Here is a 24,125-nt window from a genome sequence, read left to right on the forward strand (position 1 = left end):
AAAAGCACCGGTCCCAGTACAGATCCCTGGGGGACCCCACTTCTTACTTCCCTCCATTGTGAAAACTCTCCATTTATACCTACCCTCTGTTTCCTGTCTTTCAACCAGTTAGCAATCCACACATGTACTTGTCCCTTTATCCCATGACAGCTAAGTTTCCTCAGGAGCCTTTGATGAGGAACTTTGTCAAAAGCTTTTTGGAAGTCCAGGTATACTATGTCAACTGGATCACCTTGATCCACACACTCGTTGACACTCTCAAAGAAGTCCAAAAGGTTGGTGAGGCAAGATTTACCTTTGTGGAAGCCATGCTGGCTCACTCCGAGCAGGGCCTGTTCTTCTAGGTGCTTTACAATTTTATCCTTGAGGATGCTTTCCATCAATTTGCCTGGAACGGATGTTAGGCTAACTGGCCTGTAATTTCCCGGATCTCCCCGGATCCCTTTTTGAAAATCGGTATTACATTTGCCACTCTCCAGTCCTCTGGTACAGAGCCCGATTTCAGGGATAAATTAAATATTTTAGGAAGAAGTTCGGCAATTTCACATTTGAGTTCTTTGAGGACTCTTGGATGGATGCCATCTGGCCCTGGTGATTTGTTAGCTTTCAGTTTTTCCAGACAGTTTAGAACATCATCCCTTGTCACTTCTATCTGACTCAGCTCTCTAGCCTCCATCCCTAAAAAGCCTGGTTCAGGAACAGGTATATGCTCAGTATCCTCTGCCGTGAGGACAGATGTAAAGAACTCATTCAGTTTCTCTGCAACCTCCATATCCTCCTTAATAATCCCTTTCACTCCCTCATTTTCTATGGCCCAACCGCGTCCCTGGCAGGTTTCCTGCTTCTGATGTACTTAAAGAAGTTTTTGTTATTCCCCTTGACACTTTTGGCTAAATGTTCCTCAAACTCTCTTTTTGCCTCCCTTATTGTCACCTTGCATTTCTTTTGCCAGAGTTTGTGTTCCTTTTTGTTCTCTTCGTTTGGACAGGCCTTCCAATTTCGGAAGGAAGTCTTCTTCCCTTTTATGGCTTCCTTGATGGTACCCGTTAGCCATGCTGGCATCCTCCTGGACTTAGTGGTACCTTTCCTCCTTTTGGGTATACAATCTAACTGGGCTTCTAGTATTGTGGTTTTGAGTAAACTCCATGCACTCTGGAGCGAAGTGACTCTCCTGATTTTCCCCCTCAGCTTTTTTTTCACCATACTCCTCATTTTGGAGAAGTTTCCTCTTTTGAAATTCAAAATGTCCATGTTAGACATCCTTGGTGATTCACTCCCCGCATGTATGCTGAATTTGATGGCACTGTGGTCACTGTTCCCTAAAGGGTCGATGACACTGACATCACGCACCAGGTCCTGGGTGTCACTCAGAATTAGATCTAAGGTCGCCTTCTCTCTGGTTGGTTCCATGACCAACTGTTCTAGGGCACAGTCATTTAGCGTATCTAGAAATTTGACCTCTTTGTCCTGACTTGAATGTGAATTTACCTAGTCTATGTGTGGGTAGTTGAAATCACCCATTATTACAGCCCTGCCTCTCCTTGACGCCTCCCTGATTTCCTCCTGCAACTCCCAGTCACTGTCATCATTTTGATCCAGAGGGCGATAGCACGTCCCCAGTAGCACAGTAGCACACACAACACCCTTTCGCTGCGTAGTAACGAACTGTCTACTGATTTACTAAATTTGCCAACAGCTGGAGGTTCTCCAGCTCTGCAGGAATTTTTAAGGACTTATAAGCATATTAATAATAATATTATTATTATTATTATTATTATTATTATTATTATTATTAACACAGTCAGGAATCTTTGACCAACTCTCCAGAGGTGAAGCGAGTTCCTTTGAAGCACTGTCCTGTGGACAGCGACGCTCTTTTAAAAGCTTACAGTATTTCAGCTGAGACGTTCCTTTTCGTTTTAAAGAAACTGTCAGCTCTGGAAACCTCTTTAGCCAAGGTCATAAGTCTCTTAATTCCTAAAGACACTCGTGGCAAGCAACAAGATTCAAGGAAGCAGATGGAAGTTGACAAACAATTTTCAAGTTTAGTCCCAGAGAAGGAAACTGTTCAACTTAGGTCTTCTGGGGGAGGGAGTTCAAATTTTTCAGAAAGAGTGCTGCAGACAAAGATGGTGTCCCTCTCAATAGTATGGAACCCCCTATATAGTAACCACTGGACGAATAAATATTATGCAAGGATTTCTCTGAGTAAGCTGTTGCATTTTGACATTTCACAAGTGGATCTTCTACCTTATCAAAGGCTTCCTAGGGCCACTCAGGGAAGAAAACCTGAATTTACTGAAGGGGGAGGGGCTTAGATCTGATGGTGGATGGACGTGTTTTCCTCAGCTCCCCCACTTCTCATCATTGTAACTGTTATTTTTTCCTTTTTTAGTCCCTATCTTTATAGTATTTATTTTATTTTATTTAAATACTTTTTAAATACCTTTTAATCCCTGGGCAGATGTTTTAGTTGATTGGTTTTTTGCTAATTGTGTTTTACTGCTCAAATCTCTCATACATTATGACGAGGAAGAAGAGAGCTCGTCTCAGTCCTGCAGCTGGCAATGTGGAGGAGGATCACCGTCCTAAACAATCTTGGATGGATGAATTTTTACTTACTAAAGTAAGTGCCTCCCATATACCAGCTTCGTTGAATAGGAGTCTTCAATTGACCCAGATTCAGAGCCTAATGAGAGGGCTGCTACGGCTTCTCATCAGACTGATATAGCTCAAGCTCAAGCTTCACAAGACATTGGAAATCTAAATGCCACCCTCTCTCAGTTCTGTAATCTTACTGCAAATACCCTTAAACATGTGCTGCAAAACCTGCATTCTCTTCAAAAGAAACTGGACTCTTTATCTTTGTTTTGTAAACAAAAATTCTCCAGACAAAGTTATTCCCCCCAAAAATGCAATTGTGCCTTTACATCAAGGGCTCTTCCCATGCAAATGGGAACAAGATAATTTGTCTTTGCATCTCCTGAGAAATGTATTAACAAGTCTTGTTATGTTTTGCAATCAAATTGTATCACGCTTCTGATTTCTAGAATTCCCATAAATTACTCTAAATGGCATCACAAGGAAGCCATACTTCGCTCTTTGAGACTTTTAACACCCATTTCATATCAGGATGTAGTCCATTACAACTATCTACCTGATTTTAATTCTTATCAAAGGATTATGATCACGTTTAAAACTGCCAGGTTTCCTTCGATGTTGCTTCGCTCAAACCGGCTATTGACTAGATATGGCATTAGAACTCAAAGATGTTTCGTTGATCTCCAGCCAATGCCTCTCTATGCACAGAAGATCAAAGAGAGAGCAAAAAAGACCAATTTATGTCATGCAAGATTATGTTCATGTCTCGGTGCAGCTAATAGCCTGAATCCTGCAAATGATTTGCTTATCATTATTGACTCTCAAGGACATTCCACTCCCTTTGAGTCTTCACAGCTGGCTGAGCTTAAACAAGGAAGGCAAGAGCTGCTCACCTGTCTGGTTACAGCTGCAACTAATTCTTTTAGACCTAATGACTCTCCCGATCTCATTGATATGATCTCCTCTGAATTACATTAGAGTTCTTTACCATTGACTGAGACAGTGGATAATTTGGCTCCGCTGGGAAACAACACAGAGAAAAATGCCTTGGTTTCAATTCCTGTTTCAACTCGGACAATTAATGATCCCTCTATTCATTCTAAAGAGCTGTATTCACTTTGTATCTCACATTCCTCTCATGTCTCTAAATATAGCTCAGAGGTACTGAAGCTGGTTGATATAGCCATTCAAGAGAATGCTCTGATGGAGAAAAACAGGTGGGCAGGCATGCTCAGTGATCCGCGCTTTGATGCTTTACTGTCCACCTTGGACCCTACCCATATGTCCTCCACTAACAATCCTATGGAGAGTTCGGATGTTCTGGTCTCTCAAGGGGATTCCAATCCTCTCTGTGATCTGCCAGTTGACACTACACAGGAATCTTTATCAAGACCCCTTGTTGTGCTGGACTTGCCATCGGCTACTAACTGCGAATCCTTACGAAGATCCCCTCCTGTGCTGGAGAGTGCTAATGCTCTGGACAAAGAGTGCCCTCACTCTAGACAAAATTGACTTGTGGGGTTCACGGTGTAACTCAGGGTGCTTTCCTGGAAAGTGGCCAGTTGGAAACACAAGATCTGTGATTCAGATTTCCGCTCCTTTATAAGCAGTTTTGATATTCTTTTCCTACAGGAAGCATGGATTATCGGTAACATCTCTTTGTCTGGTTTTTTGGTGCACTCTTTAGATGCAGTACCAGGTACAGGAAAGGGTAGGCCAAAGGGGTGGGGGTTGGCAATTCTTACTTCCACCATGCTCAGGGGTAAAGTGTCCCTAATTGGACAATTGGATTTGCTAGCCCTTGCCGTACTTATTAGCCTGAAAACGTTTAATATAATAGCGATTTCTGTTTATGTACCTCCTGTTGGTTCCTGTACAAATATAGACGAGATATGGCATAAATTAGAGGCCTTTATAGCTTCTATTCGAGCAGCTTTTTGGGGGACTTCTGTGATAATTGTTGGTGACTTTAATGCTCGTTTGGGTTCTGATATCGACACTCTCTGTAATAAATTTCAATACCAACCTGCCGATATCCCTATTCCATTCCCCTTGCTTACAAGGTACTCTAAGGACCCCAGGTCTAATACCCGTGGTTTCCATCCCCTGTCCCTATGCCATAAGGAGGATCTCCATCTCCTTAATGGCTCCGTTATAACAGATTTTCCTGCTGAATTCTCCCATTGGTCTGGTTCCAATCCTTCTTTGATTGATTATATGGCTATCTCACGTAATTTGGCTTCGTTTGTCAGCTTTTTTCTGGTGGTCCCTCGCCCGGAAAGTGACCATTCTCCTTTTGAGCTATGCTTATGGTTGACTGGCTCAATCCATTTGGTGGATGGACAGCTGTCCCATTTAGAATTGGAGCATGGGCCCCTCAGAGCTAAATGGGCAGAAGAATGTGCCTTTCGTTTCTCTGCAATACTGAATTCAGACAAAGCTAGCGGTTTGCAAGAAGCGATATTAGCCCCACATACCATTCAGGAGAGGGATTCTACTCTCTCCATCTATCATGGTATTTTGGCTCTTTTACTTCCTGTGCTGGTTAAATCTCGATCTCATTCTAGTAATCACCTCAAGGCTCCATCTAAGCCGTGGTTCGATCTTGACTGCCTGAATGCAAAAAGGGATTTGGTAAGGGTCTTTAAAAGCCATGTTGCTAATCCCTTGTTAATCTCTAAGCAGGAGATCTCAAATAAATAAATAAATCACAATACAAACAGCTAATTAGAGATAAGAAATTTAAAGCCGCCAGAGAAAACTGGGCCAAATTAATTGAGGCGGCTAGATCAAAGAACCAAGTTATCTTCTGGAGGCTGATCTCACCCGTAATGGGCAAAGCTTTGTCCTCCCCCTCTTATTGTATCTCAGCTGCTGCCTGGGAAGAGCATTTTCGTTTCCTCTATAAAAGGGTTAGTGGGATGGATGTTAATATCATCAACGAATTAAATAATACTGTGATTCCCAGTTGGGACCCTGTATCGTGCCCCGAAGTCGAAAGGCTTATTAAATCTTTTCCTAGAGGCAAGGCCCCAGGAAGCGACTTTATTACTATTGATGCGCTGCGGTCTAATCTTGATTGGTGGGTACCCCTGCTTGCTTCTCTCTTTTCTTACATCGACTCTACGGCTAATATCCCCCGTGATTGGGGTGTAGCCATTATTATACTCATTTATTAAAAGGGCAACAGAGATGACCCTAAAAATTATCGCCCAATCAGCCTTCTAAATGTGATTAGTAAGATCTATGCTAAACCTCTGTTTTATAAATTGGTGGATTGGATTGAAACAAATGATGTTCTGGCCCCGGAGCAGGCTGGCTTTCCAGCAGGCCAGTCTACCCTGGAGCACGCCTTCACTCTACAACTCTTATCTGAAAAATATTATAGTAAGCCAGCTTCCGGACTTTATGTCACCTTTATCGATCTTAAATCCGCATTCGATCATATATCCCATGAAAGGCTTTGGCGTAAACTGTGGGATATCTCGATAGACAAAAGGTTGCTATTATTGATTTCTTCCTTGTATGAAGGCACCTTTCTAAAAGTTCGCTGCAATGCACTAGGGTCCCTTTTGACTGCGATACCTACATACAGGGGCGTGAGGCAGGGTTGCATCCTGGCTCCCTTATTATTTAATCTATACATTAACTCGGTGGTCCCTTTTGTATCTACACCTTCTACGCATCCTGCCAAAATAGCAAATAAGCATGTATCTATCCTTTTATATGCGTATGATATGGCAATCATGTCCCAAACCCCAACTGGTTTGAGACGTGCCTTGGGCCTTCTTTCAAAATTTTGTTCCCAAGAATTCATTGAGATAAATTATGAAAAAACTAAAGTCTTAGTCTTTGCAAAACAATCTAGGCAATATTGTTGGTCCATCAATGGTCATAGGATTGCACACGTCAACTCCTTTAAATACCTAGGAGTGGTTTTTCATTCATCAGGGTCATGCAATGTCCACCTTAAATCTACTTTGTTGACAGCACAGCTAACCACTAATCTAATTACATCTTTTTATTTCTCGAGGGGGGGTTCTTATATCCCCGCTGCAGTTAAACTATTTGTATCTAAAGTCCACCTCAAGTGTTGTACGGAGCCCAAATAGGACCTGTTACCAACTTTGTGGCTTTAGAAGCCCTGCAGTCCAAATATCTGAGATCTATATTGTTAGTCCCCGATGCGTGCCTAATGTTGCATTAAGACGAGAGGTGGGTATTATTAGATTGGAAACTTGTTATTGGAGGAATATCATATTATTCTGGTTAAAATTTGTCTTCTCTTGTGTAGGATTGGCCCTCCTTATTAAGACTGATTGTTTCAGATTCAAGTGGAAGACCCAAATTATTGACAAATTGGCTCATTATGGTTTCTCTCAGGGTGAGATTATCAAAATGGGATATGATCGAGCCAGGACTGAGATCAAACAACGTATCATGGATATGGAACTGCAGGAAGAAGTTGCTTCCTTGCCTAAGAATGTCTTTTTTGGGGATCAAATGCTTAACATCAAACCAGCTAGGTATCTGAGTCTAATTACCATTCCTAAATTCAGATGTGCTTTGATGCTCGCCCATCTAAATGCGCTTCCATCTGCTGTTATGAAGGGAAGATTTAAAGGTACCCCTTTCTCTGCTCGACTTTGCCCCTGTGGGTCTGGTCAAGTGGAGACAAGTGTGCATGCCATTTTATATTGTAATTTCTATAGGGACACCCGCTTAAGATTAGTGTCCCCTTTGCTGCAACGTTTTCCTGGGCATTCGGATGACTTTTATTTGAAGTATTTATTGTCCAGTCTTGATGATGACCTAATCAGCAAAATGGCTAGGTACTGTTATATCATTTGTAACATCCGCTTAGGTTTCCAATAATGTTTTGCTTTCTTTTTTCCATGATTTTTGTTTTATGATTGTAATGGAGGGTGCTCTGCTCCCTTTGGCTATCAGCAAGATCTATCTGGACTTCATCACATCTGCCTTAATTCTAATCTGTTAATATTGCGTTATAATCTGTGTGATTTATTATGCTGAGTTTCTTGCAAGTATGTATGTTTTACTAAGTATTGGTCTATGACCGCAATAAAGAATGATGATGAAAGGCTCCCTAGTAGAAATTTTAGGACCATGAGGCTTGTTCTGACTTTTGGTAATGATGTGATTCCATTAGCTCTAATTAGAATTTGACGCTTTTTGGCCAGGTTTCAGATTTATCTACATAAGTAGTAGAGGTACATACCTGCTGTCAAAAACCATGTGCTTCTGTTTACAAACAAATGCACGTGCCTGGAGAGTGACAGCTGCACCACCCCGCCCACCGTGACAGCGGGGGTGGGTGGGTTATAATGCAAACTATTCTATGCATGCCTACTTAGAAGTAAGTACCATTTGTATCAATTAGCTTGTCTCCCCAGTAAGTCTGTATAGGCTTGCAACCTTAACTGTAAAGCTCTGTGCATTTTTTTTGGTCTTATTGCTGCTTTTAACATCTCAAACTTAGTGTAGTCTTCATCTATTTTCTATAGATATTGTTGTGTTTGTTTGTGTTTAATTTTGCTTTAAGCCACCATTAATTATCCTAACCCCCACCTCTGTTTCCCCCCCAGCCAGTTCTAATGTTCTGAGTCATTTGCGGGAGGGGGGGGGGTTGTTGTATTTTTATGTACTTATCTCAGAATGTAAGTGGTGACCATGAAAGCCTGAATCCCAAGCACCCCCAGTTTTGTAGGTTCAAATGTGGGTTCATGCACTCCTCCTCAGCATGAGCTTTGCTCTGGGTATCTTCACCTTCACCAATAAAATAGCATATTTATTTATGAATAAATAGCATATTCAGGTATTGGGGGACTAAGTGGGGTGGTAGTCTGCAGTTGGTGAGGATTCCATGACCACATTACACACAGCAAATTAGACAAAGTTAAAAACTGAACTTGTATATTTGAAAGTGTTGGGATATAAAAGTCTGGGGCATGGAATGCTCAGGTAAAGAGAGCTTCCCCAAACCTGTGCTGGGTTTATTTTTTCCTCCCTTAGCTTAAATTTCAGGCCTGCAATATCTATTTACCCAGGCTTTCATATGATTATTTCCATTGCTGCTGCTTTGTATCTTTTACATTTTTAGTCTGCTTGTTTTTCTTTTTTAAACTTTTAATCAGATCAGTATTTGTATATTCTAGTTAATATTTTAATTGTGTAATTTTTGTAGTCTTGTTTTAACTTTTTTGTGAACCGCCTTGAAATTGTTTTGATGAAAGGTGGTATAGAAATTTAACAAATAAAAAATAAAAAATATATAAATAACTTTTTATTTTGCTAGTTTACCTTTTAGGCATGTGGGTTTCAAAGGTTTTCCCAAACCACTGAGGGGCCATGTTTTATTTTCTAGTTTCAGCATGAGCTGTTGCGAATTAGCAATCCCATACATCAGATGCCTGTGATGCAGCAGATTCTGGTCCACAAAAGTTTATGATGAATGTGTTGGTTTGAAGGAGTGATTATTTCTTTAGGGTAAAAGAGAGAACTCCACAGAGTGGAGCAGAGTAGCCTACTACATATTGTTTCTCTGTAGAAGCAGCCATCTGTAGAAAACAGCCATGTGTTGGGGACAGCCTGCCACTTGAGAAGTTGCACATGGCAGTCCTATTGAGAAGTTGCACATGGCTTCCTATTCTGGAGGAGCAGAGTTTTAGGGAGATGTGCTGTGACTATTAGGTATGCTAAGCCATATCTGTTCAGCTCTCCCTTTGGGAGGCTTGAGTGGTAGTTCATTCATTCATTTGATTTCTATACTGCCCTTCCAAAAATGGCTCAGGGCAGAGAAATAATAAAGAAATAAGATGGATCCCTGTCCCCAAAGGGCTCACAATCTAAAAAGAAACATGAAATAGACAGCCGCAACCGTCACTGGAGGTACTGTGCTGGGGGTGGATAGGGCCAGTTGCTTTCCCCCTGCTAAATAAAGAGAATAACCACGTTTAAAAGGTGCCTCTTTGCCAAGTTAGCAAGGGTAGTTATCTGCACTTTGAGGAAATAACGGGTTTATTTTAATGGGGAAATATTACTTTACACTGAGCAGTTAGCAACCACATTGAAATGACTGATCCATTATATTGCTGCTTTTGTTTTTTCAGATGTAGACACAATCTACCCATGGTTTTGGACAACACTAAACTATGATATGAAAATGTGCCTTCTCAAGCACATACACTACTGTGTCCGACACTCTACGTAGAATATCATATTCTTAATACGTTACAAATCTGCATTCATTCATGTTCTTTATGTTGTAAGTGTAACTTGACATGACACTTTGCCCTTTGTATTACCCATTCATTACTTTCTCCAGTGAGTGTGGTGTCAGAAAAGTCTTATAGTAACTCTAGCTGCCCTGTGTTCAAGAGCTAGCTTGTTCCATTGTCAGGTTCTTAAGTATTTTTACAAGGCCTCTATCTCTGTAGCCAAGTGAACAGGTTCTAGTTTTTAAAACAGACTCATCCAACTGCATCCCTGGCTGATATCAAAGCATCTGCGTGCCAGACTGTTCAAACTGGTCGTAAAGTCTGGAGCTTGTGCTCCAGATTAGTGTTGTGCTATTGAATGGAGGAATGCCGGTTTTTGTGTGCAACATTTGCACACACACACATAAATGGTATGACACCTCTGTCTGAATGGAAATTTTTCTGCAAAAGTGCTCTTGTGAAAATCCAGGGGGTGTGTGTGTGGTGCAACTCTGTTTAACCTATTTGCTCTGGATGCTGACCCCTGGGGAGTGTGTGAGAACTGGGGTCCTCAAATAGAATGTGGCTTGATTCTGGGCCCCTTTGTCAGAATGCAGTCCTGCTTTAATGCATCTGGTACTGCTTCACCAGCTTGTAATCTGGAACAGCCCAAACTCTGTGGCAGTATCACACTTACAACATAAGGAGATGGGGTTACACAATAAGGTTACAGACAAATATGCTATTTACATTCTCAATCAAAAAGTGAGTTAGTTTTTACTCTCATTCCTCTTCACTGGTGTGTAGAACATAGATTTCTAAAATGTGTGTTCCATCAACAATTGAAAACCCAGGTTTTTAAGGTGACTTTTAGAGAATTATTAATAACTAGAATTTTTCCACACGCGCAATGGATAGCATAGGGAATTTGTACAAAAGCACAACACCATGCTTGTGAGTTTGTGTCTCACCTGGGGCACTAGTTTTAAAGCATTCAGAATAAAAAACTTGGTGTTTTTAGCAACCAATTAAAAACACATACTTTTAAAGAGGATGTAGTTTTGATAGTTCTCAATTTTCTGGCATTTTAAATGACTCAATTTGAAACTTTAAAAATTGTGGTTTTACTCTGGTCTTTTAATTTGTTTAGTTTAATTTGTTTAACTTGATTAGTCTTATTTTACATTGTAGCTATTTTATTAATGTTCTTGTTCGCCTGTGGCTGCCGCTAACTCTTCTGGCAGCTACTCAGGAATGGGCCTTCTCTGGTCTAGCCCCTGGACTTTGGAATGTGCTCTCTGTTGAAATAAGAGCCTCTGATCCACCCCTGAGCAGTAGAGTACTGCAGAGGGTGGGGGTATACATATCTAAATAAATAATCCTTGTGGGGCGGGCTAATGTATAGTTTTCTAACTTTATCATGTTCTTGTTTTTAGAACTCGCTGATGAGGAGCCGGGCAATGCTGACGCTCCACCAAATCTGGTGGTGTGTGGGAAAGACCATATGAATGGCTGAGGGTGATGGCTAGTTTTCTTTATGTCCTTAAAAATGTTGCTGTGCAGATTTTTGAACAAGCCGTGGGAGTTACTGATTACCAGAAGACAGTCCTGAAACTCTATAATGATCTGTCTGAGGCCTTCAAGTTTCAGAAATTAATTAAAAATGAGTACATGTATTCCTGTACCACCACACATTGGGGATCCCGGGGCCTTGCTAACTGGGTAGTAAAGGCCCAACTAGTGTTGTTGTTGTTGTTATTTATCAAATTTGTATACCGCCTCAAACTTTCGTCTCTGGGTGGTTTACAATAACATAAAACCAGTTAAAAACAATTTAAAACTTAAAAACAATTTAACAATTTAAAAATAATCCAGAAGTTAAATCCCAAAAATATTAGGAAGCTGAGAAAGCTGAGAAAGCTTGGGTGAAAAGATGGGGTTTCAGGTGTTTTTTTGAAAATTGCCAGAGATGGGGAGGATCGTATCTCAGCAGGAAGCGCATTCCACAATCTCGGGGCAGTGACCGAGAAGGCCCGTCTCTGTGTAGCCACCAAACAAGTTGGCGGTAACTGGAGACGGATCTCCTCAGATGACCTCAATGGGCAGTGGGGCTTGTAATGAAGAAGACGCTCTCTTAAAAACCCAGGGCCTAAGCCGTTTAGGGCTTTGTAAGTTATAACTAGCACTTTATATTTTGTCCGGAAACCTATTGGCAGCCAGGGTAACTCCATCAGTAAAGGAGTAACATGTTCTCTCCGAGATGACCCATAGACCAGCCTGGCTGCCGCATTCTGAAACAACTGAAGTTTCCGGACTACATACAAAGGCAGCCCCACATAGAGCGCATTACAAAAGTCAAGTCGGGAGGTTACCAGCAGATGTACCACTGTTTTGAGGTAGTTGATCTCGAGAAACGGGCACAGCTGGCGTATCAGTCAGAGCTGATAGAGAGCACCGCTGGCCACCGCCTCAACCTGAGAAACCAGGGAGAGGTGTGAATCCAGAAGTACTTCCAGACTGCGAACCTGTTCCTTTTGGGGAAGTGTGAACCCATCTAGAACAGGTAGATCAAAATCATCTCTGGAGTTCTGACCCCGCACAATAAGTACCTCCATCTTATCTGGATTCAGCTTCAGTTTATTCTCCTTCATCCAGCCCATTACTGCTTCCAGGCAGGCATTTAGGGAGGATATGCCAGCTCCTGAAGAAGTTGACATGGAGAAGTAGATCTGGGTGTCATCAGCATACTGGTAACACCTGGCTCCAAATAACCTGATGATCTCTCCCAGCGGCTTCGTGTAGATGTTAAAAAGCATTGGAGAAAGTACGGAGCCTTGAGGGACACCATACTTAAGCTCAGATTTTGAAGAGTGACAGTCTCCAATCGACACCATCTGGAATCTATCCGAGAGTTAGGAGTGGAACCACTGTAAAACAGTGTCTCCCACCCCCAACATCCTCAGACGTTCCAGAAGGATACTATGGTCAATAGTATTGAAAGCTGCCAAGAGATCCAAAAGGACCAACAGAGTCACACTTCCTCTGTCAATTCCCAATTGCAGCTCATCCATCAGGCCGACCAAGGCAGTCACCCCATAGCCCGACCGAAAACCAGTTTGAAATGGGTCTAGATAATCAGTTTCCTCCAAGCTTAGAAACCAGGCAAGTCCAAAATATTCAAGTAGCTGCACCTCTCTCTATAGTCCTTGATTATACCAGTTTTTTTGTTAGCTGTTGGCTGGTTATTTTGGTTTTTTAAAAAACTTTGGTGACTGATAGTAGTATTGAAAGGAGAGCTCTTCAGCATAAATTCTCTCTCAGGTCTGTGATCTATATGGCTTAATTTTTCAAAACTGATAAAGTAAATGTTGCATAGAATTGCAGCCAGGGTTGATAGAAAACAATGATTTTTTTAAAATCCAGATTTTTTAATTTAAGTTGGATTTTTTTTCTTAAACCAATTTATTTATTTTTTAAAAAGAACATAGATCAAAGATATCATGAACATGATTGTTAATCATAACTCCTAATTATATTCTGTGAACTTGTTGGTCCATTCACACATTCTGTTCAACAATTGTACAATGAGTGTACACACCAGTACAAATCTGTGCACAGGTACAGTCATTCAAATGTTACACAGGTACAGCATTATACATCCTATCTGTACCGTGCACTTTAAGGGCCTGTATCCCGGTCTGAATTTTTAAAATGAACCCAGGTACAGTAATTCATGGCAGCTTGTGTACACTGCCACAGAATAGTGTCTGAATCAGGATAAAGAAGGCCAAGGGATGACAAGAAGATCTGGGGAGGTCGGAATAGATCTGGGCAAGCAACAGGAACATGGAGGAAACCTTTTCCAAGTGTATCCTCCATTTTAGAAGGGAAACATCTATCATGGTTGCATGCTTAAAAGAGACCTCACTTGGGAATATTTTAATCAAGTTTCTGTTCATGTGGGTAAGTCAGGCATGTGTGCAAAAATGCAAACACTGCAACAAAGAAATGCAAGGTCTGGTTGCCCAAATGAAACAGTATTATGATGTCTGAATACGGATTACACCTCTGAATATGTACTAAGGTTATATTCGACAACAAGAATGTACTTTTACTAGAAAATGGTGCTTTAAATTGAGATTTAAATCATTAAAATTAAGTTCTGTGAAGTGATTTAAATCATATAAGACGAGATTGCAACCATTCTATACAGTTTCTAAGTCAAAGCCTTAATGCACCCATGAGGGCTTACTCCCAGGTAACTGTTGTGTGTTTAGGTTTGCAACCAAAGGATATATGTTCCAGAAATGTTCATATTGTGAGAGGGACAGAGAAAAGTCTTGCTTTAGAAAAAGTATGCATGTGCGTATTTGTGAGAAGAAAAGAAATTAGTGGGCTTCGGTGGAAACTTATCATCATCAGAACTTGTGCTAATAGAATGCTTTCTTGGGCTGAGTTTTACAACTGTCAGGGGTACAAGCTGACTCCAGTGATCTCTCTGGGGACCCCATGATCGCACAAACAGTGAGTCTGCAAAATCAGGATGGCTCAGAGAGACACAGGCTATTCACCTACCCCTTGCATTTCATTTTGCCAGAGTTTGTGTTGCTTATCTGTTCTCTTCATTTGGGCAGGCCTTCCAATTTCTGAAGGAAGTCTTCTTCCCCTCTAAAGCTTCCTTGACTTTATTTGTTAGCCATGCTGGCAAAGTGGTGGAGACTTGTTCATAGGCCCTGGGTGGTGAGTTTTGTTCATAGAGGGGACACTTGACCTCGTTTCAGCCAATAAAGTTACATAAAATGGCCGCCTGACCGTTATCAGGCCTGTGCATACAGACAATTCTGGGCTCTGAAACCTGTTCCTATTGGTCCAAGATGGCTTGGTGTGTTTGTAGAGGGGTCAGTTGACCCTGTTGCAGCAAAAAAAAAAAGTTACACAAAATGGCCACCCGGACCTGTGTTTGTAGAGGGGTCACATGCCCACCTTTGGGACATGTCTGGACATATTCTGGGAGTAGGGGTGGAGGGTGGGGGGCAAACCTCCGGGGGTGAGGGTGTACCCCTACTTATGACACTTTCTGGCCACGTGGAGGTTTCCGCTGATGTATTTCCGCTGATGTAAGTGCATTTTGACAGCTGCTACGCCACGCCCCTGTGACGTCACCCTCCAGCCACGTGCATTTGTTTGTAAACACAAGCACATGGTTTTTGACAGCAGGTATGTACCTCTACTACTTATGTAGATAAATCTGAAACCTGCCCCAAAAGTGTCACATTCTAATTAGAGCTAACAGAATCACATCATTACCAAAAGTTAGAACAAGCCTCATGGTCCTAAAATTTCTACTAGGAAGCCTTTGATAAGATAGAATATCCACTTGTGAAATGTTAAAATGCAACAGCTTACTCAGAGAAATCCTTGCATAATATTTATTCATCCAATGGTTACTATTTAGGGGGTTCCATACTATTGAGAGGGACACCATCTTTGTCTGCAGCACTCTGTCTGAAAAATTTGAACTCCCTTCCCCAGAAGACCTAAGTTGAACAGTTTCCTTCTCTAGGACTAAACTTGAAAATTGTTTGTCAACTTCCATCCGCTTCCTTGAAGCTTGTTGCTTGCCATGAGTTTCTTTAGGAATTAAGAGACTTATGACCTTGGCTAAAGAGGTTTCCAGAGCTGACAGTTTCTTTAAAACGAAAAGGAACGACTCAGCTGAAATATTGTAAGCTTTTAAAAGAGCGTCACTGTCCACAGGACAGTGCTTCAAAGGAACCCGCTTCACCTCTGGAGAGTTGGTCAAAGATTCCTGCCTGTGTTAATAATAATAATAATAATAATAATAATAATAATAATTATTATTATTATTATTAATATGCTTATAAGTCCTTAAAAATTCCTGCAGAGCTGGAGAACCTCCAGCTGTTGGCAAATTTAGTAAATCAGTAGACAGTTCGTTACTACGCAGCGAAAGTGTGTCGTGTGTCTGCTCAGCTGTAATGTTTTCACACAAATCAATTAGCTCCGAGTATCTATTTTCCAAAGGTAGGTCAGTACTTACATTTCCCAAAGTCGTTAAATATTGATCAATCTTTAAGTTTTTCAGCTTCTTCTTTTGCCTGTCAGGCTGCCCCTCTAAAGGAGATCTAATCCTCTTTTTGTTTTTCTTCATGTCGTGCCCACTAATCTCAGCAGTAGCAAGGGAGAGCTTGTTATTGAATGAAATACAGCACTCTAATCATAGAGGAGAGCTTGTTGTCGAGTGAAGTACAGGTCATCCAGACAGTTTGTAAAGCTCTTGGGGTAAAACTGCAATTTCATACCCCTCATCATCCTCAAAGCTCAGCCTACGTGGAAAGAAGGACCTAGGACTTGAAGACCAAACTGGCTAAGACTATCAAAGATAAGACCGGAACGAGAGGGCAATGGGTTCCTGTGTATCGAAGCGCAAAGAGACGTCTTGCACCCCGTTGCAGAGTATTCTTAAGGGTTGGAATCAGTATGGGGAAAATTGAGCTCAGGAAGAGCAGAATGACTAGGTACTGTCAGGAGTAATACTGTGGCCCTCAGAAGGCTCATATGTTTACCAAACAATTTTGCAATTGTTCTGCTCAAGAGCTGGTAAAATTGTGGAGCATCACTATGCTCAAAGGTACTCCCTGATTCGGTCCCCGAGGACTATGATTCAGAGGAAGGGATGATTGCATTTTGCTAAAATCATGATGCCTGTGTTCTGTCTCTAAGCTCAGCAGCTACTCGCTGCTTCAACAGAGAGGAAAGAAGGGGGAGCAAGGGGGAAAGTTTAGGGACGGATTCCTGTGGTTTGGAAAGAAACAAGAGGGTGTCATCTGCATATAATGCAATTTTATGTTCTTGTCCATTTACCTTGATCCCCTTAATACCTGCATTTTGCCTCACTGAGCAAGCCAGAGGTTCAAGGGCCAAGCCGAAGAGCAATAGAGATAAGGGACAGCCCTGTCTGACCCCACACTGAAGGCAGATGGGTCCCGTCTGTTGGCCGTTAGTATTGATCCTAGCTGAAGGCATTTTATAGATTGTCCGCACCCAATTTACGAAAGAGGTAGGGAATCTAAATTTCTCAAGAGTTGCCAAGAGGAAGTCTCTATGTACTTTATCAAAGGCCTTTTCAGCGTCAAGGGACAGCAGCAGAGCCTGGTCAGTCCTACGGGATGTAATGTGGATAAGATTATGAACCAGACGTACATTATCTGCTCTCTGCCGCTTAGGGATAAAGCCAACCTGTCCTGGATGTATAATTGTATGTACACAGCTATTAAGACGGGTTGCCAAGATTGTAGCAAAGATTTTGACATCAGCATTCAGTAATGATATTGGTCTATAATTTTCACATTGTTGCAAGTCCCTTTGTGGCTTTGGTATAAGAGACACATTTGCTACATACATCGTTTTAGGCAATTCATGTGTATTTGCAGCTTCGGTGGCCACCTCAGCCAGCAGTGGGGCTAGGTTATCAGAGAATGTTTTGTACCAATCAGACGGGTACCCATCCTCGCCTGGAGACTTTCCAGGTTTAATTTTTTTAATTGCTTCCTGGATTTCAGCCAAGGATATGGGTACGGCAAGATGTGTGGCTTGTGTATCAGTGAGGGTCGGAATCTGAATTTTATCTAGGAAGTTGGATCTCTTCACACCCATAGGAGGGGATATGATTGTATAGTGCTAAGTAAAAATTTTCAAATGCTGCATTAATTGCCTTATTATCAGTATGTAAATGCCCATTACTGTCTTTGATGCCTGCTATATGGGAACGATTTTGTATTTGTTTGATTCTAAAGGCCAGTAGTTTGCCAGCTTTTTCTCCTGATTCCCAGTACGTTTGCCTGGAGCAAGCTAGAAGGAAGTCAGCCTGCCTGGCATGTAATAGATTCACTTCATATTGTAGCTTCAGGAGACTAGAGTAGGAACGAGGGGCTGGGCTGGTATTGTATTCCAACCAAGCCGCTTTGAGTTTCTCTTCCAATTCTTTAATGTTCTTGAGCTGTTCCTTTTTAAAATATGAGGCAAAGGCTAAAATTCTCCCTCGTAAGTAAGCCTTGAGGGTATCCCAAAGAAGTTCCAAGCTAGTCTCAGGTTTTCTACTAAACTTCAAAAACTCTTGAATTTCAGATCCAATCATTGTAATGAATTTGGGGTCCTTTAACAGGGATGTATTTAGTCTCCAATGTTTCTGCTTCTGGTCTCCACTGTCTGCCAATTGTATTTTTAACACCACAGGTGCATGGTCCAAGATAATGAGTGGGCCAATATCACATGCAATTACCTGTTTCCCCAAAATTGGGGACAAGAGCCAGAAGTCAATCCTAGAGCTTGTCTTATGGGGTTTTGATAGGAAAGTAAAGTCCCTGTCTTTGGGGTGTAGTAATCTCCATACATTGTAGAGGCTAAGGTCCTTCATAAAACTATTTAACAGAACACGAGATTTAGATAACACAGAATGCCCTGTGCTCCTGTCCATTAGGGCAGGGATCCTCAACGTTGGGCCCCCAGATGTTCTTGGACTTCAACTCCCATAATCCCCAGGCCCAGTGGCTTTGGCTGGGGATTATGGGAGTTGAAGTCAAAGAACATCTGGGGGCCCAACGCTGAGGATCCCTGCATTAGAGCAGAGCCCCTGGTGGTGCACTGGTAAAACTGCCGCCCTGTAATCAGAAGGTTACAAGATTGATCCTGACCAAGGGGCTCAAGGTTGACTCAGCCTTCCATCCTTCCGAGGTCGGTAAAATGAGTACCCAGAATGTTGGGGGGCAATATGCTAAATCATTGTAAACCGCTTAGAGAGCTTCCAGCTATAGAGCGGTATATAAATGTAAGTGCTATTGCTATTGCTATTAGAGGATTCAGAACCTCGTTGAAGTCTCCTCCTTAAATTAAGTTACTGTTCTCCCTTGCAAGAAGCTTAGCGTGTAAAGCTGTAAAAAAGAGGGGCAATCTTCATTGGGGCATACACATTAACCAAAAGGATGGTTTTTGGCTCAATCTGGGCTTCCACAATGATAAATCTTCCTAGGGGGTCTGCCTCTACATTAAGGGGGTTGAACATGATGCACTTATGTACTAGGATTGCCACCCCTCTTGACTTTGAAGAGGACCCCGCCCCCAAAACATGGCCCACCCAGCTCCGTTTAAGCCTGTGAATGTCTTTTGCTGCCATATGTGTTTCTTGTAGGAAGGCCACATCTACATTTTGTCTCTTTAAATACCTAAGAATTTGGGTTCTTTTTTGTGGTGTTCCTAGTCCCATAACATTGAAGGTAATTAAATTCATATGTCCTGTATGTATTAATGTATGTCCTTAAAATTCATATTTTAAGGACATACAGTGCCCGAGAATCTATAGCCCTAGCACTTAATATTCTAGACCCAGCTGGTCTCATTCGCAGGCTCACCCTTCCCGATCTTGAATCATTAAGGCCCATGACCTGGAGTCCCACAGCTAATGCCAGAGGACAAGTCTCATTCGGGAAGTTCCGTTCCAGTGCATCAGCGGGGGGGAGGGGGTCCTTGTATACCATCCAAAACAGGTCTTCATCAAAACTCAACATAAGTATATTAGAAAACAGAATAGAAAACACTTGATTCGAGCTCTTGTAAAACACAATGTATGTCGGGTTAACCATTCTAGCATTTGTAGGTGTGAAAGCAATGGTGAGAAAGGTGGTTATGAGACAGTAGAGTGGGGAAATGAAAAATAGCAAAAAGGAGAGAATTGGGGGATAGAAGCAAAAGAAAAGTGAGGAAAACATTATTAGACTTTCCAGAAGGGCCAGCTATGGGGCAAATTCCCAGTTACTACCCACCCACCCCCATCCCACATCCAGTACGACACTAACATACAACAACTCCAAACTTGGAATCAACTTCACCCTCCTAGTGATCTATCGCTCTAGCTTCCGCCCACTCTCTGCAAAGGCCAGTAGTTATCCAGGAGTAGTCTCTGTTCTTGCCATCATCGTCGAAAGGCCCGACAGCAGCCGAATCTCCAGGGTTAGTGACTTGCATCTTCACAGAAGCAGTCTTGGAAAGACCCCTGCTCGACTGTACATGCACACACAATGTCCAGATATTACCAAAAGAACAAGTCTCTCCCCGCCCAGAGGTGAAAAACATAAGATTGAACATTATGCTCATGGCAGGATATTGGTTGACCACTCCTGGGTATTCAGCAGCCCTTGACCTATTGAACATTGCATAAGCTCCCTTGGAGCCTCCAGCACACATCCGAACGATACTCAAAGTTAGCACTTTAAGCCTAAGAGGAAGAAAGAAAAACCAGCATCTCAAACTTGAGAAGAAATAGGACACATCAGACTCCTTGTAAAGAGAGAAAGGAAAGATTGCTTGCGAGAAACCCTATGTAAATAAGAGTCAGCCGTTTGCTTGCAAACTCCACAGGAAAGCTTCAGCTTGGGCCGGGTCGCTTTAGCAATGCATTCTGCCTTCCTGGATGCAGCAAAGAATGGCAGGATATTTGAAAAAGCAGGTTACATTCTTTTCTCCAGCCCAAATCCTGCAGCGTTGAAATTTCTTCCTTTGATCCACGACTGCCTTTGGGAAATCATGAAATAGATAGATCCGACTGTTATCTGGGCCCCATCAAAGAGAACCTTTCTCTCTGGCCCTTGCTAAGAGAACTTCTTTGGTTGTAAATCTCAGCAGTTTGAAAATGATGGCCCGAGGTGGAGCACCTCCTGCTGGGGTGGACCCCAGGGCTCTATGAGCTCTCTCAGTCTCAAGTTTGTAGTCATTGGGGTGGTCCAAGGCTTGATGTAGTAAAGTGGTGACAAAGTCAATCATGTTGCGGTCTCCTGAGCCTTCTTTCACCCCCACTAAACGCAGATTATTTCTTCGGTTGCGACCCTCCAGATCAATCAGCTTATCTCTAAAAGATGCCAGTTCATGATTGGTTTGTAGGAGAGGCCTCCATAATGGAGGCTCTATCCTCTACTGCTGAGATGCGTTCCTCAGTTTCTTGTACCCTGGAAGTGAGCTGTTCCATGGAGGTCCGGATTTCACCTATCTCTGCCTTAATCGCCTCCTGACCCATTTGTCACTTGCCACTTCCTTAAGAAGGGAGTGGCACTTGCCACTTCCTTAAGAAGGGAGAAGAGGGCTTTGGTATCTACCCCTTCCTCAGCCGTGCTGTCTGAGCTTGACATCTTGGGGACTGCTTTAGTTCCACTTTTGGGGACTCCCTTACGTTTACTTCTTGACTCCAGGTTGCCGCCCTCTTTCCTTCTGTCCTCTTCTTGCTCTACTATTAAGAATGGCTGAGGGGAGGGTGTTGATGATTTATTGTAACCTGCTTTAGATATTTAAATTTGTAGACTAAGCCAATTCCTCCTCCGTAATTCTATATTGCCCACTTAAAACAATGGCAAATGATCCTTCTCTTTTTGTCCTCTTCCATTGGGCTCTCATCTCTCAAGGAGTTATTCAGGAGAAAAAGCAAAGACAGGAGAGGATCCCACCCCCCCGCTCCAAAGACTAATTTTGAGACAGCAAAGGAGCTTTACTTGATCTCCTCCACCTCAAATCCCACAACTGTTATTCTGCCAAGTGGTGCGGCCCTCCTTCCTCCGTCTCTCCAAGTATGCAAATCTGCACCTTCCCGCTCTCTCAGAAACAGCCAGGGATGCCAACCAACTCTCTCAGGAAGCAGAATAACAATGGCAATGATAACAGTCTCTGTGTCCCAGGAGATAAGGAGGGAAGAGGAGATAAGAAAGATTCGGCTGGAGGGGGAGGGAGAAGCGAGGAGGACCTGTTGCTCGATAGTCCCTTGTTTGAAGTCAAATATAGCAGGGGCTGGAGCTTCAGCAAGCCATCTGATATGCGAAATAGGTAGCTACAGATGTGAGCTTTCTCTGAAGGTGATAATCAGTACTTAATGAGCTCATTAAAGGACCGGATTTTTAGGATGCAGGTGGGGGCCCACGGAGCACACGGGGAAGCTGCCATTTCAGCCGGAAGAGCCCACTGGAAGTCCAGGGGGCTACTTTTTGAGAACGTGCCCACTTCTTGGGTGTGTGGAACTAGTCACATGGTTCTTTGGAACTTGGCCATTATTCCTCCCTCAAAAATACAATGCCTACATTGTGTTATTCAGGGGGCAGCCTCATGTAGCTCAAGAATTCAGAAATAGTGTAGCAGTTTTCAGTCATCTGAAGGTCTGTTATCATGTCACATAAAACGGCTAAATGCTAAACAGATAATATTGGGGGCTGCAAATATAGAACTCTGTAGGATTACAAAAACAACGGATGTACCTATAGTCCTGGCTTTCTGGGTTGTAAGAGTAGTTCTTTTATTGCAGCCATAGGCTAAACAGGCTTTCTGAGTTGCTTGAACCATTTATAGTTACCTAAAATATATTCTATTCTATTTATTGTTATGTATTATAGAACTATTGTCTAAGAATAGTATGATGGGCTAATGATTGATTAATTGATTAAGTGCCATCAAGTAGCTGTCAACTCTTCACGACCACATAGATAGATTCTCTCCAGGATGACCTGTCTTCAACTTGGCCTTTAATGACTCTCATTGGTGCATTCATTGCTGTTGTAATCGAGTCCATCCACCTTGCTGCTGGTCGTCCTCTTCTTCTCCTTCCTTCAACTTTCCCCAGCATTATGGACTTCTCAAGGGAGCTGGGTCTTTGCATAATGTGTCCGAAGTATGATAGTTTGAGCCTGGTCATTTGTGCCTCAAGTGAAAATTCTGAATTGTTTTGTTCTAGGCTGCATTTGTTTGTTTCCCTAGCTGTCCATAGTATTCTCAAACGTCTTCTCCAGCACCAAAGTTTAAAAGCGTCAATGCTTTTCTATCTTTCTTCTTCAAAGTCCAGCTTTCGCATCCATAGAGTGTCACGTGAAAAACCATTGTCCGAAGGATTCTAATCTTTGTGGATATAGACACGTCACGGCATCTAAACATCCTTTCCAAGGCATTCATTGCAACCCTACCAAGTGCTAGTCTGCGGCGTATTTCTTGACTGCTGGATCCTTTACCGTTGATGGTTGATCCTAAAAGGTAGAAGCTATCCACCACTTCAATGTCTTCATTGTCAATTCTGAGGCTGGTTGCTGTACCGCTTGTGCCATGATGGGCTAATAGACTGTAATTAATGGCCTGGGTTTTGGTAGTGTCAACCTTAACACAAGTATCCTCATGAACTGTGCTTTAACTATTTATCTGGCAAATTTGTTTGTTAGTCTAGCATTGTTATGGAAAAAGGGTTAAGAATATTAAACGTTTATGGGAGCTAGAATTCTCATTCCCTCTAATAGTGAATGCAGGTGGTTGAATGTCTTTCAAAAAAGGACTACTCAAGAATGAGTGGGGAGCTCCCTGGGTACATAGAACAGATAAGCTTGTAAACGGAAAGAAAAACAAACAAGGGGGAGAGAGAGAAATATCAGAAGAAAACCCAAATGGCCCTGTGACCTCTCAAGAGCTTGCATTTCCAGGGCTTACAGAATGCTAAGAGCTCTTGAAGGGCCTTTCTCATTTTAGCCAATGTGGCCTCATGATGCCATCAAGCCAGTGTGGCTGCCATGCCTGCTCAGTGAGGCAGTGACATCCTGACCCCAGTGAGAATAGGTGGGCCCTTTTAAGGCAGACTTGCTCTCGCTGGCATTGGGGAAGCTCTCCCTCACCAAACAGGCACAGCTGCCAGCAATGGCCAGTGCAAGTTGTGGCTGAGCACCCAGTAGAGGGAGGGGGCAGGTGGCCCCCAAACACGTGCAGCCCCCAAACATTCAACCCCCCTGTCTGCATTGTAGCTATGACCCTGGCCAGGTGCCAAGCTGTTTAGTGTTTACTATACACTTTGAGTTGTGCCCAGAAATTTAGTTATTCTGGAAAATATCATGTTGTGTCCAGTAACAATGAAACCAAGGGTCTTGGGTGAGTTAAATCAACAAAGTTATGTGTATTCTAACTGAAAATAATATTTATAAATTATTGCATTATCGGGGCTGTACTTGAGGTACTCAAGCATTTAAATCTAAGTCAAACTCACAATAGCCATTCCTGCAAACATATAAATGAGAGATGTAATAGTTTTGTTTATTACATTTCTACAAGTGCTACAACAAATAAAACCATCAAACAACAGTTAAAGCAATTAAAAGTTTTTTAAAGAAAAATATTATTTGTATTACACAAATTTTTCCATGTTAAAACAAATCATTACAACAACAAGGTGGGGATATGAAAAAAAAACAAAACCAAAAACAAATGGGAAAGGAGGATGAAGGGATA

The 24,125-nt window shown here is 42.2% G+C and overlaps 1 protein-coding gene across 2 annotated transcripts in view; it reads right to left on the bottom strand.

Annotated features, from left to right (window-relative positions):
- Positions 1 to 24,125, bottom strand: part of LOC128339987 (uncharacterized) — a 130,536-nt gene that overhangs the window by 46,044 nt on the left and 60,367 nt on the right. The gene's annotated exons all lie outside the window — the stretch shown is intronic.

This window comes from Hemicordylus capensis, chromosome 1 (assembly GCF_027244095.1).
Source record: "Hemicordylus capensis ecotype Gifberg chromosome 1, rHemCap1.1.pri, whole genome shotgun sequence".
Taxonomy (NCBI): Eukaryota; Metazoa; Chordata; class Lepidosauria; order Squamata; family Cordylidae; genus Hemicordylus; species Hemicordylus capensis.